The sequence below is a fragment of the Oreochromis niloticus genome, linkage group LG7 (genome assembly GCF_001858045.2).
Source record: "Oreochromis niloticus isolate F11D_XX linkage group LG7, O_niloticus_UMD_NMBU, whole genome shotgun sequence".
In the NCBI taxonomy this organism is placed as follows: domain Eukaryota; kingdom Metazoa; phylum Chordata; class Actinopteri; order Cichliformes; family Cichlidae; genus Oreochromis; species Oreochromis niloticus.
The window spans coordinates 255,497-266,011 of record NC_031972.2 but is presented as its reverse complement, the minus strand read 5'-3'; positions in this window follow the sequence as shown (position 1 = coordinate 266,011).

Sequence of the window (10,515 nt, the reverse complement as noted above, 5' to 3'; positions counted from 1 at the left end):
GGCATCTTTTCGCCCGCTGACCGCCACATGTGAGAACACATGGAGGAGATGCCCTAGGTCAGCACGCCACGGAGCAATAATGGCAGTAATATTCTCATCAGGGTGGATACACACCCCCTCCACCCGCGGCCCTCTGCGCTTTCTCTCCACCGTGATTGACAATTATAGCCACGTAATTCCTGAGGCCGCCTCCCCCGACTCCGAGTGACAGCACGTAGATAAATATGTCATAAATCAGGGCAGCGGGCTCTCGGGGGAGCAATCTTCCTCTTTGCCTCGCCAGGCCACTCTTCATCATTAGATGGAGAGTCGCTCTCAGCCTCTTCAGCAGTGGCGGCGGAGCGAGCCAGAGGAGGCAGGCACTCAGACGGCGGGAACAAAGCGCTGCTCGCCGCTGCCAATAACCCAGCATTAAAGATGAGATTGCCTCCCCCTCCTCCTCCACCTCCTCCAAGTAGCGAGATAACTCGATTTGATGTCGACGGTGTCCTTTCTTCTTTTCGGCTTCCAAGTGGGCCGGTGTCAGCCATCATTAGCCTCCTGAGTTATTAGCAGTCTTCAGCGCCGCCGCTCCTCGCTGTCACTTTCGTTAGCTGCGGCTAGCTGACAGTTGCAAACATAATTAGCCCCGCTAATGTGGCGCTGGCGTCGGGCCGGATGTGACATTTGAGGAGCGTCGGGAGGGAAAACAAACAAATCAAGCATTTCATTAGCGAGCGCTGACAGCTCCTCTCTGAGCCTGTAATGAACTTCTAACCGCCGCCGTCCTCTTCCTGCCGAATCTTCACGCCCACCGCTTATTACTGCCACTACAAATAATGCCAGACTCCTCTCCGGGTCTAACCACGCCGCCATTAATAATGCATCGCCACGCAGGCTCGGAGCAGGCGGGGAGAGCCCGATAACGATCAGCGGCAGCGTGTGGCCCGTCTCCTTCGTATCTGCTCGCCGCCATTGTCAGCCCTGTCACTCGGCCGGTAACGACATCATAGGGGGGCTGCGAATATTAGCTGCCCGTCAGCAGGAGAGGGGTGGAGGAGTAATTAGACAACCGAGGTGGTGACAGGAAGTGAGTGGCTCCGGCGAGCCACGTTAACAGCTTCGGACGGGCTGTTCGCTGTTTCAGCGCGCACCTGACAAACATCAGCTGCTTTGTTATTCACACCTGTGACTCAGGTAAAAGTGTCCCGAGAGCAGAGAGGGGTTAGCCTCTGCATCGGCTCTCTGGTGGCAAATCACCGCCATTGGAGATTGAAAATAAAAAGAGCGGGGAATACTCATGTTGGTTTCTGGGTTTATATTTCCAAAGTTTGTCCTCAGAAAGTATCCGAGTATTCAATGACCCTCAGAGAGGCTCATATAATACACATGCAGGGCAGCTCGGGGTCAATAACGTGTAACACACTAACACACACTGTAACACACATCATGTATATGATCATGATAATATACATGATGTTTTATCACTGCTCAGGTGCTGATAATCAAAGCACTGATCACCTGATCGTCAGCAGGTGTGAGCACCTCTATAAAAACTTTGTGTTCTGGAGTCTGAACCTCGGGTTTTTGGTTTTTCTTTATTTTTCAGAGGTTCTAAAACAGATAAGGAATTAAAACAGGACGTCCACCACGAGTTAAAACTGTAAAGGACCAAGAATCAAACCCTGAGGAACACCACCAGCGTTTAAGTTTAAATAGAAATGATCTTAGACCTCAGAGGAAGTGCAGTTTTTAACACTTTTTCATTCTGGAGGTTTTTTTATTTCAACCCACACAAAATGATTCAGAGAGAAGAGCAGCGTGAGCGTCAAGGCTTTGAAGCTTTCAGGTGTGTTTACGCGATCTCTGCCCCGAGCTCAGACCCAAGAGCTCCATCCAGGCCTCAGTCAGCAGGCTAAAGGTCAAAGTTCATGGCAGTATAATTAAACACAGACTGAACAGGTACGGCTGTTTGGAAGGACCAAGGCATCCTCTCTCTAAAGTCTGCAGAGCTGCACCTGAACAAAAAGGAGATGATGATGGTCACAGCAGCGGGAGGAAACTGCACAGCTCATACCAGCTGTCAGCTTGGAGGTGGAGGTGGAGGCGCAGCAGTCACCGGAGCACTCTACCTGCTAATCTGAATAATTCGATTACTGAGCAGTATTTCTGGATCTGATGTGGACAAACTGGTCCTTTAAACCTGCTGCTCTTCTTCTGTTTTCACGTTTGGGAGAAAGCGCCTCACTCCTTCACTCGCCTCCTCCTGAGCTCCTTCGCCTCCCTCTCTGTGGTCCTCCCCTCGTTAAGCTGGCTCTCCTCGCCTCTAATTAAAATGCGAGAAGGCTGCGGCTTTGCTCGAGCTTTGATAACAGTTATCAGGTTGGAGTTACTTTAGCTATTGATTTGATTAAGAGGCTTATCCATTGTTTAATGAGTTTTCCACTCCGCTACTCTCCTAATCAGGCACACCGCCAGGTCCTCCGCCCTCTCACTCTCCATCTCCTCCTGTGTGAGTCTCTCGCCCCAGGCTGCAGTAGGAAGAGCCGTTTACTGTCAGTCTGAGAAACCGTGTCTCTTTAATGCTGCACGTATATTCACAGTAACTCTCCAGAAACCAGGTTTGATCCCTCTGAGGACGGGACGACGTCCTCAGAGGGATCAAACGATTAGAGCAGCTAAATGTGGCAGAGAGACCACAGCGAGCAGGCCCTCTCTGCTGGAGCACCCCCCACACACAATGCTCCACACCCACGATGCACCACACCCTCGATGCCCCACACCCACGATGCCCCACACCCTCGATGCTCCACACCCACGATGCCCCACACCCTCGATGCCCCACACCCACGATGCCCCACACCCACGATGCCCCACACCCTCGATGCTCCACACCCACGATGGTCCACACCCTTGATGCTCCACACCCACGATGCCCCACACCCACGATGCCCCACGCCCTCGATGCCCCACGCCCTCGTTGCCCCACGCCCTCGTTGCCCCACGCCCACGATTCCCCACACCCTCGATGCCCCACACCCTCGATGCCCCACACCCACGATTCCCCACACCCTCGATGCCCCACACCCTCGATGCCCCACACCCACACCATGTCTGCACAGTTCTTATTATTTTATTTTATTTTTATAGCGCCTCAAGGTGCCTTATACTGTAAGGAACTACAATAATACAGAGAAAACAGAGAACCCCCCAACAATCATATGACCCCCTATGAGCAACCACTTTGGCGACAGTGGGAAGGAAAAACTCCCTTTTAACAGGAAGAAACCTCCACCAGAACCAGGCTCAGAGAGTCAGAGAGGGGCGGGGCCATCTGCTGCTGTGAGAGAAGGGAGACAGGATAAAGACATGCTGTGGAAGAGAGACAGAGATTAATAACACATATGATTCGATGCAGAGAGGTCTATTAACACATAGTGAGTGAGAAAGGTGACTTTCCCGGCAGCCTACGTCTATTGCAGCATAACTAAGGGAGGATTCAGGGTCACCTGATCCAACCCTAACTATATTCTCCAACCAGATGTGAAAAAACATTTGAATTCACTGAAATAAAAATAAAACTGAAACACATGAGTGTAGAGGAAACATCCTCAAAAATGTTTATCAAATATTTTATTCCCGATCGTTCACTGAAAGACATTTTCAAACAATAAAACTGAAACACACAAATCCACCGTGGAAACTCACTGAAACTAAACCCAGCGCTATAATAACTGCATCACATTTTCAGTTCTGTGCAGAGGAGGGAAAGTGGAGCTGCAGGCAGGAGGAGACAAGGAGGAGGTTTATGGGTGTAGTGGAGGAGGACGTGCAGAGGGTCGGTGTGTTCGAGGAGCATGCTGGGATAGGAGGAGAGGCTCGTCAGGCAACTGAGGGTTGGCAGCGGTTTCTGAGACAGACGCAGAGATGGCGAAGAGAGGCGGTTAAGTCTGAGATCTTTACACTGATGTCAGCACCGCGTCACATCGCTGCACGCCAGGCCCTCGGGCCTGAATCCGTTTAAATTAGAGCAGCTCCTCCTCCCCTCCTTCATCTCTAAGGCATCACAGAGAAAGTGTGTGAATAACCCTTTAAACGATGCTTCCTCAGATTTTCAGACACTGCTGCTGCTCTGTGGGAGCAAACTGGTGCTGATGGACTGGGGGAAGTGGTGCAGGTAATTAACTGCTGAATGTGCAGATGTTTTCTGAGGACACACACACACAGCATCTGCCTCAGCTCAGCCGTTTAGCGGGCACCGCTCGATGAGCTGGAAAGCCCCGCGCGCTGTAATTAATTGCGGGAGATTACACGGTCCTCCAACCATGGAGTTTGTCATCAGAAGCCATTACAGATTGATATGAGACGCCTCTCCATGGTGTCAACAGCAACTTGGAGGACAGCTAAAGTTGGGAGGGTGTGAAAGTTTAGCTCTGAGACGCAGCGGGCCAATTAGGGGCCACGTGACGGCGTCTGAATCTGCGTATACCTCCAAGGTCCCGCACCTTCACCTCCGTGTGAGCCACGCTCGCTGTGCTGCAAATAAAGCATCACTTCTTTCTGCAGAGACGCTGAATGGCAACACAGACTTTCTATAAGAAACTAACTCACAGTTACAGTGGCTGCAAAAGTATTCGGCCCCCTTGAACTTTTCCACATTTTGTCACATTACAGCCACAAACATGAATCAATGTTATTGGAATTCCAGGTGAAAGACCAACACAAAGTGGTGTACACGTGAGAAGTGGAATGAAAATCATACATGATTCCAAACATTTTTTACAAATAAATAACTGCAAAGTGGGGTGTGCGTAATTATTCAGCCCCCTGAGTCAATACTTTGTAGAACCACCTTTTGCTGCAGTTACAGCTGCCAGTCTTTTAGGGTATGTCTCTACCAGCGTTGCACATCTAGAGACTGAAATCTTTGTCCATTCTTCTTTGCAAAACAGCTCCAGCTCAGTCAGATTAGATGGACAGCGTTTGTGAACAGCAGTTTTCAGATCTTGCCACAGATTCTCGATTGGATTTAGATCTGGACTTTGACTGGGCCATTCTAACACATGGATATGTTTTGTTTTAAACCATTCCATTGTTGCCCTGGCTTTATGTTTAGGGTCGTTGTCCTGCTGGAAGGTGAACCTCCGCCCCAGTCTCAAGTCTTTTGCAGACTCCAAGAGCTTTTCTTCCAAGATTGCCCTGTATTTGGCTCCATCCATCTTCCCATCAACTCTGACCAGCTTCCCTGTCCCTGCTGAAGAGAAGCACCCCCAGAGCATGATGCTGCCACCACCATATGTGACAGTGGGGATGGTGTGTTCAGAGTGATGTGCAGTGTTAGTTTTCCGCCACACATAGCGTTTTGCATTTTGGTCTCATCTGACCAGAGCACCTTCTTCCACATGTTTGCTGTATCCCCCACATGGCTTGTGGCAAACTGCAAACGGGACTTCTTATGGTTTTCTGTTAACAATGGCTTTTTTCTTGCCACTCTTCCATAAAGGCCAACTTTGTGCAGTGCACGACTAATAGTTGTCCTATGGACAGATTCCCCCACCTGAGCTGTAGATCTCTGCAGCTCGTCCAGAGTCACCATGGGCCTCTTGGCTGCATTTCTGATCAGCGCTCTCCTTGTTCGGCCTGTGAGTTTAGGTGGACGGCCTTGTCTTGGTAGGTTTACAGTTGTGCCATACTCCTTCCATTTCTGAATGATGGCTTGAACAGTGCTCCGTGGGATGTTCAAGGCTTGGGAAATCTTTTTGTAGCCTAAGCCTGCTTTAAATTTCTCAATAACTTTATCCCTGACCTGTCTGGTGTGTTCTTTGGACTTCATGGTGTTGTTGCTCCCAATATTCTCTTAGACAACCTCTGAGGCCGTCACAGGGCAGCTGTATTTGTACTGACATTAGATTACACACAGGTGCACTCTATTTAGTCATTAGCACTCATCAGGTAATGTCTATGGGCAACTGACTGCACTCAGACCAAAGGGGGCTGAATAATTACGCACACCCCACTTTGCAGTTATTTATTTGTAAAAAATGTTTGGAATCATGTATGATTTTCGTTCCACTTCTCACGTGTACACCACTTTGTATTGGTCTTTCACCTGGAATTCCAATAACATTGATTCATGTTTGTGGCTGTAATGTGACAAAATGTGGAAAAGTTCAAGGGGGCCGAATACTTTTGCAGCCACTGTATGTGTTACAGCTGTTCTGTAGTGTTTTACATTTGTACTTTAACTTGTTCGTCACTGTTCTTGGAGCAACTGTGACGTCGCGACTTCCTGTGGGATTAATAAAGTGTTCTGATTCTGTAATCACGTCTGGCCATGACTCGAGTTAACGACCTTTTTATCATCACACACATAAATAAAATACTGTGACTCTGTTCATCTCTCCCAAACACTCGGCGCCGTCCTGCATGTGCTGCGATTGTGCTTTAATCTACTTCGTGTTGGAGATCGGTGTCACGCACGGAGGAAGCTTCGTCTCTGATATGAAAGCAGCAGACGTGCCGTTTGTGATTATTATAATAAAGACGGTGTGTGTGCGGTTTATGCCGAGGCCTCGGTGGCTCTCAGTTTGTAATTGGAGGTTACGAAGAGGAGGGTGGGGGACGTGACGGCTCGTTATCTTCTCCTTAAATGACGGCTTCGTAGCTCTGACTGTAGAAACATCGGTGTGAAGGCGCCTTCGTTGGTCCAGCGGTGTCAGGAAACAGTTTGGAAGTCAACAAAGATATAATTACAGCTGTCGGTATCGTCTCTGCCGAGCGTCCCATTGACGCAGAGCTGACGGGACGTGTCACGGCGAGTGCTTTAAAAGCGGCGTGACAGAAACGCTGACAGCCCAGGCAGAGTAAATAAATACCACTTGTCTGTCCTCACTGTGCGCTGCAGAGCGGAGCCGTGCGCTCCGATGACCTCTTTCCACACAGATGACAATTCAGCAGGGAGCATTTTAAAGATTTCAAAGTTTAATCGCCTCCGTTTTGAAGTTTTTTCTTCTTAATTGACACCCTCGTCTTCTTTAAAACAGGCGCGTGTGATCCCCAGAGGCTCGGATTAGACGTCGCTCTGCCGCTCGCCGTCTTTGAGGAGTCTGACTGCACGCTTTAAAGAAGATGAAGGTTCAGAGGAGCAACCTGCCAACCTCGCCTCAAACTTCAAACATTTTCCTAGAAACTTGCCGAGATGACAAAACGTCTGCCGTGTTTTTGGGAGGAAGCGACATGCGCTCTCAGAGCGTGATCTCGCGTGATTTATCTCCCGTGATCCAAGGCTCCACACATCACGCGGCGCCATCTGTGACTCCATCGTGTTAAAATCTCACTTAGCTTCCATTTTGGGGGCCGGGCGAGCGCTCGGGCGTAGAGCGAAGAAACAGCAAATCAACGAGTCTCAAAAGTGGAAGGATTCAAACATGTGTTCGGCGTGTTCTTTAAACACGCTAAAAGCTTTTTGCTGCCGGGGTCTGAACAGGCGGTAACTGCAAACGTCTCCGCAGCTCCCTCCAACAGCCTCAGACTGACTCCTGTAAAATCCACAGGATGTGGCGTTTACGCACCTTTGGCAGCTTCACAGACAAACGAGACAAACCACTGTGAGTCTCGATTACCTGTAAATGTAGTGTGTGGAGGTTTACAGGTAGATGGGTGGCAGCTCAGAGGTGGTCCTAAGAGTCTCAGGGTGTTAGCGTGTGCCCGTGAAGGATCGGGACTGTTCAGTGCTCTGGCTCGGCTCGGTGAATCTAAAGAGGAAGTGGCTGTGGACCTGCTTCCTGCTGCTCTCTGACAAACTTCAATTTCTGCAGTCAGACCAGTCGCCCCTGCTGGACATCAGAGAGCGTGCAGCTTTAAGAAACTGTGTGTGAGTGGAATGATTCATCTTCTCTTCTGTAGAGACAGAACTAATAAAGACTAACACATTTATTTTAATGAGGTGTGAAACTGACTCCAGCTATCGGTTTTATTTTGGAAGGAAAACATTCCCCCCCTGCTGTTGTGCTTCGGTCCAAATGAACTTGGCGTCTTCCAGTGAGGGCTTAGAAACAGCCGGGTCGAGACGAGCGAGCCTGGGGCTCATCAAACTCTGCCCATTAGTCAAATCTGAGCTGATTACATGTAGTTAGCCGAGGTCGGCTGAGTCACAGCGGCGTAATTAAAGACAAACACTGTGAGGGTCACATGTTCCAAGAGCCAGATGGCAGGGTGACCCAGCCTTAATGGCAAGATTTACTGAGTCCATCCTGCAGGTTTCTGTGGATTTACACCCGAAATCTGACACAGTGAGGCAACAGGGCACCGACGGACACACAGCGGGGTCAGGGGGTTCATGGGAAATCCAGAGTCTCGTAGGAGAAAACCCTGACAGACCACATCAGTGTGAAAGTGTGAATTCAGTTCGGATGATTTTAACACAGAACTAATTACTGCTAGATCAAACTTCCAGAAGGCAACATTGCAGGACAGCTACAAGTACCTGGGAATCCCAAAGGCAGATGGGAACCACTCAGAGGCTGCTAGGAAAGCTGCAACCAGCTTTCAAGCAAGTCCTGAGGAGTCAGCCTAACAGTAAGAACAATATCCGGGCTATCAACACCTACACCCTGCCCATGATCAGGTACCCTGCTGGGATAATAAGCTGGCCAAAGGAGGAGATAGAAGCCACTGACATCAAGACCAGGAAGCTCCTGATGGAGGGTTTCACCCCAAGTCCAGCAGGCTGTATGCTAAGCAGAAGGAGACTGGTGAGTGTCAGCACCATGGTCCAGGATGAGACAACAACCACCAACAACCATCCACGAGTGCATCAGGAAGATGGCCCCAACTTACTCATTGACAGCTGCTGTCACAGAGAAACTTGCAAATCTGACCTTCGACAGGTCGAGCAGAATTCAGAGAGGAAGTCAGGAGTAACCGGCTTGAGCACCTGAGGCATCAATAACCATCCAGCTCAGACTACAAAGTATCTACAATCGTGTTATTTTAATTAGCCTTCGGTCTTACAGCCGTCGGTGGAGACTCTCCACGCTCAGCAGGCAGGCGTGACGGCCGGAGCGGGAGACTGCAGGCCCCAGGAACCTGAGACAGGAGCTGCCATCAGCCTGGAACGCTGCTTGTGCACAGTGGGAGGAGGTGGTGCTCACTCTGTTTGGACCTTTATTCCAACAGCCTCCCTCTCATAGCCACACAATAACCACTAACGGCAGCTCAGGAAAGAACTGCTTAATTTTCCCTACTTCACCATTCGGATCACATGATGGCATGTTATGGAAACAGTTTGGAAAGATGTTTTGCACATGCTGTGAAGAGCTCCGCCTTTATCCTGAACAGGTATTGTTTTTGTCTCCAGCTGTTCTGATCCTGAGGTGGAAAAATGTTCGGACTCTCCGTCTGATTGTCATCCATGCTGGATCCCTGCAGCTCATCTCATTACCATAAATGTCTCCCCTCGTCTCTCCCGAGCTACTTCCTCCTCTGCTGCCGCTCTCCCCGCCCACGTTAACAATGTCGGGAGGCCTCGGCGCAGCGGCCCAAACGTGCTGCCGTACGGTCACAGCAGGCCGCGCCAACTGGCTCGGCTTTAATTGGCTCAGCTCAGGTGCCAACTGAGATCAGCTGTCACGGCAACAACGGCTGCACCTGTTTACACGTCTGTCAGAGCGGCGGCGGCGCCCGAGGCGTGACCCCCGAAGGTCACATGTCCTCTGCTCGGGGGGCACATTCACACTGCAAATATGTAGAAGTGTTCTTTATTCAACCAACAACCGGCTCCATCAACTACTCTGATTACTAATGAAATACTCTGATTACTGCTCCTCCTGCTCTCGGATCAGTAGTAAGCAGAAAGATGGCGTCGTGCTGCCAGCGCCACAGGAAACGCTGTCAGCGAGAGTGAGCTTGGACTGAGGAAAACTAAGAAGCTAAACTTCCTGATATTTTACTGATGAGAGGACAAACATAACGTGGAAAGTATTTTTTCTCCCTGATGTTGTAAATATCAGGGAAACATGGCTCAGGCGTCTAGTTTAGATATTTAAACACGCTAAATACCAAAAACATAACTCTGTTAATGACTTATCAGGATGAGCGCCGTGCTGTCTGCGGTTTCATGTTTGCAGAGCGACTCGTCACCAGCTGCTCTCGGTGCAGCGCTCTGACATTTTTACTGAAAACAAGAGAAATAGTTCAAATTCTGCTCCGTGAATCAAAAACCAGAACAGTTCTGCTCCCAAACAGGAAGTCCTGCACATGCACTTCCTCTGATGGCTCCAAAGGTGACTCGTACAAACTGAGCATGTCAGGTTTGTCTCAATAACTTTATTTATAATGGAAGATAAACAAAAGGTGTGCTCAAATCCTGACATGACGTTTGTGTCAGATCCCCAGACTCTCCTCTCGCTGCCCCCCCCATCCAGCAGGAATGGCCTCTGACAGGAGCAGCTGGTCACCCCCCCCCAAAAAAACACCCTGACTAACCAGACTGATGAAATTTTCATAACTACTGATTCCCCCAGTCGCGGTTCACCT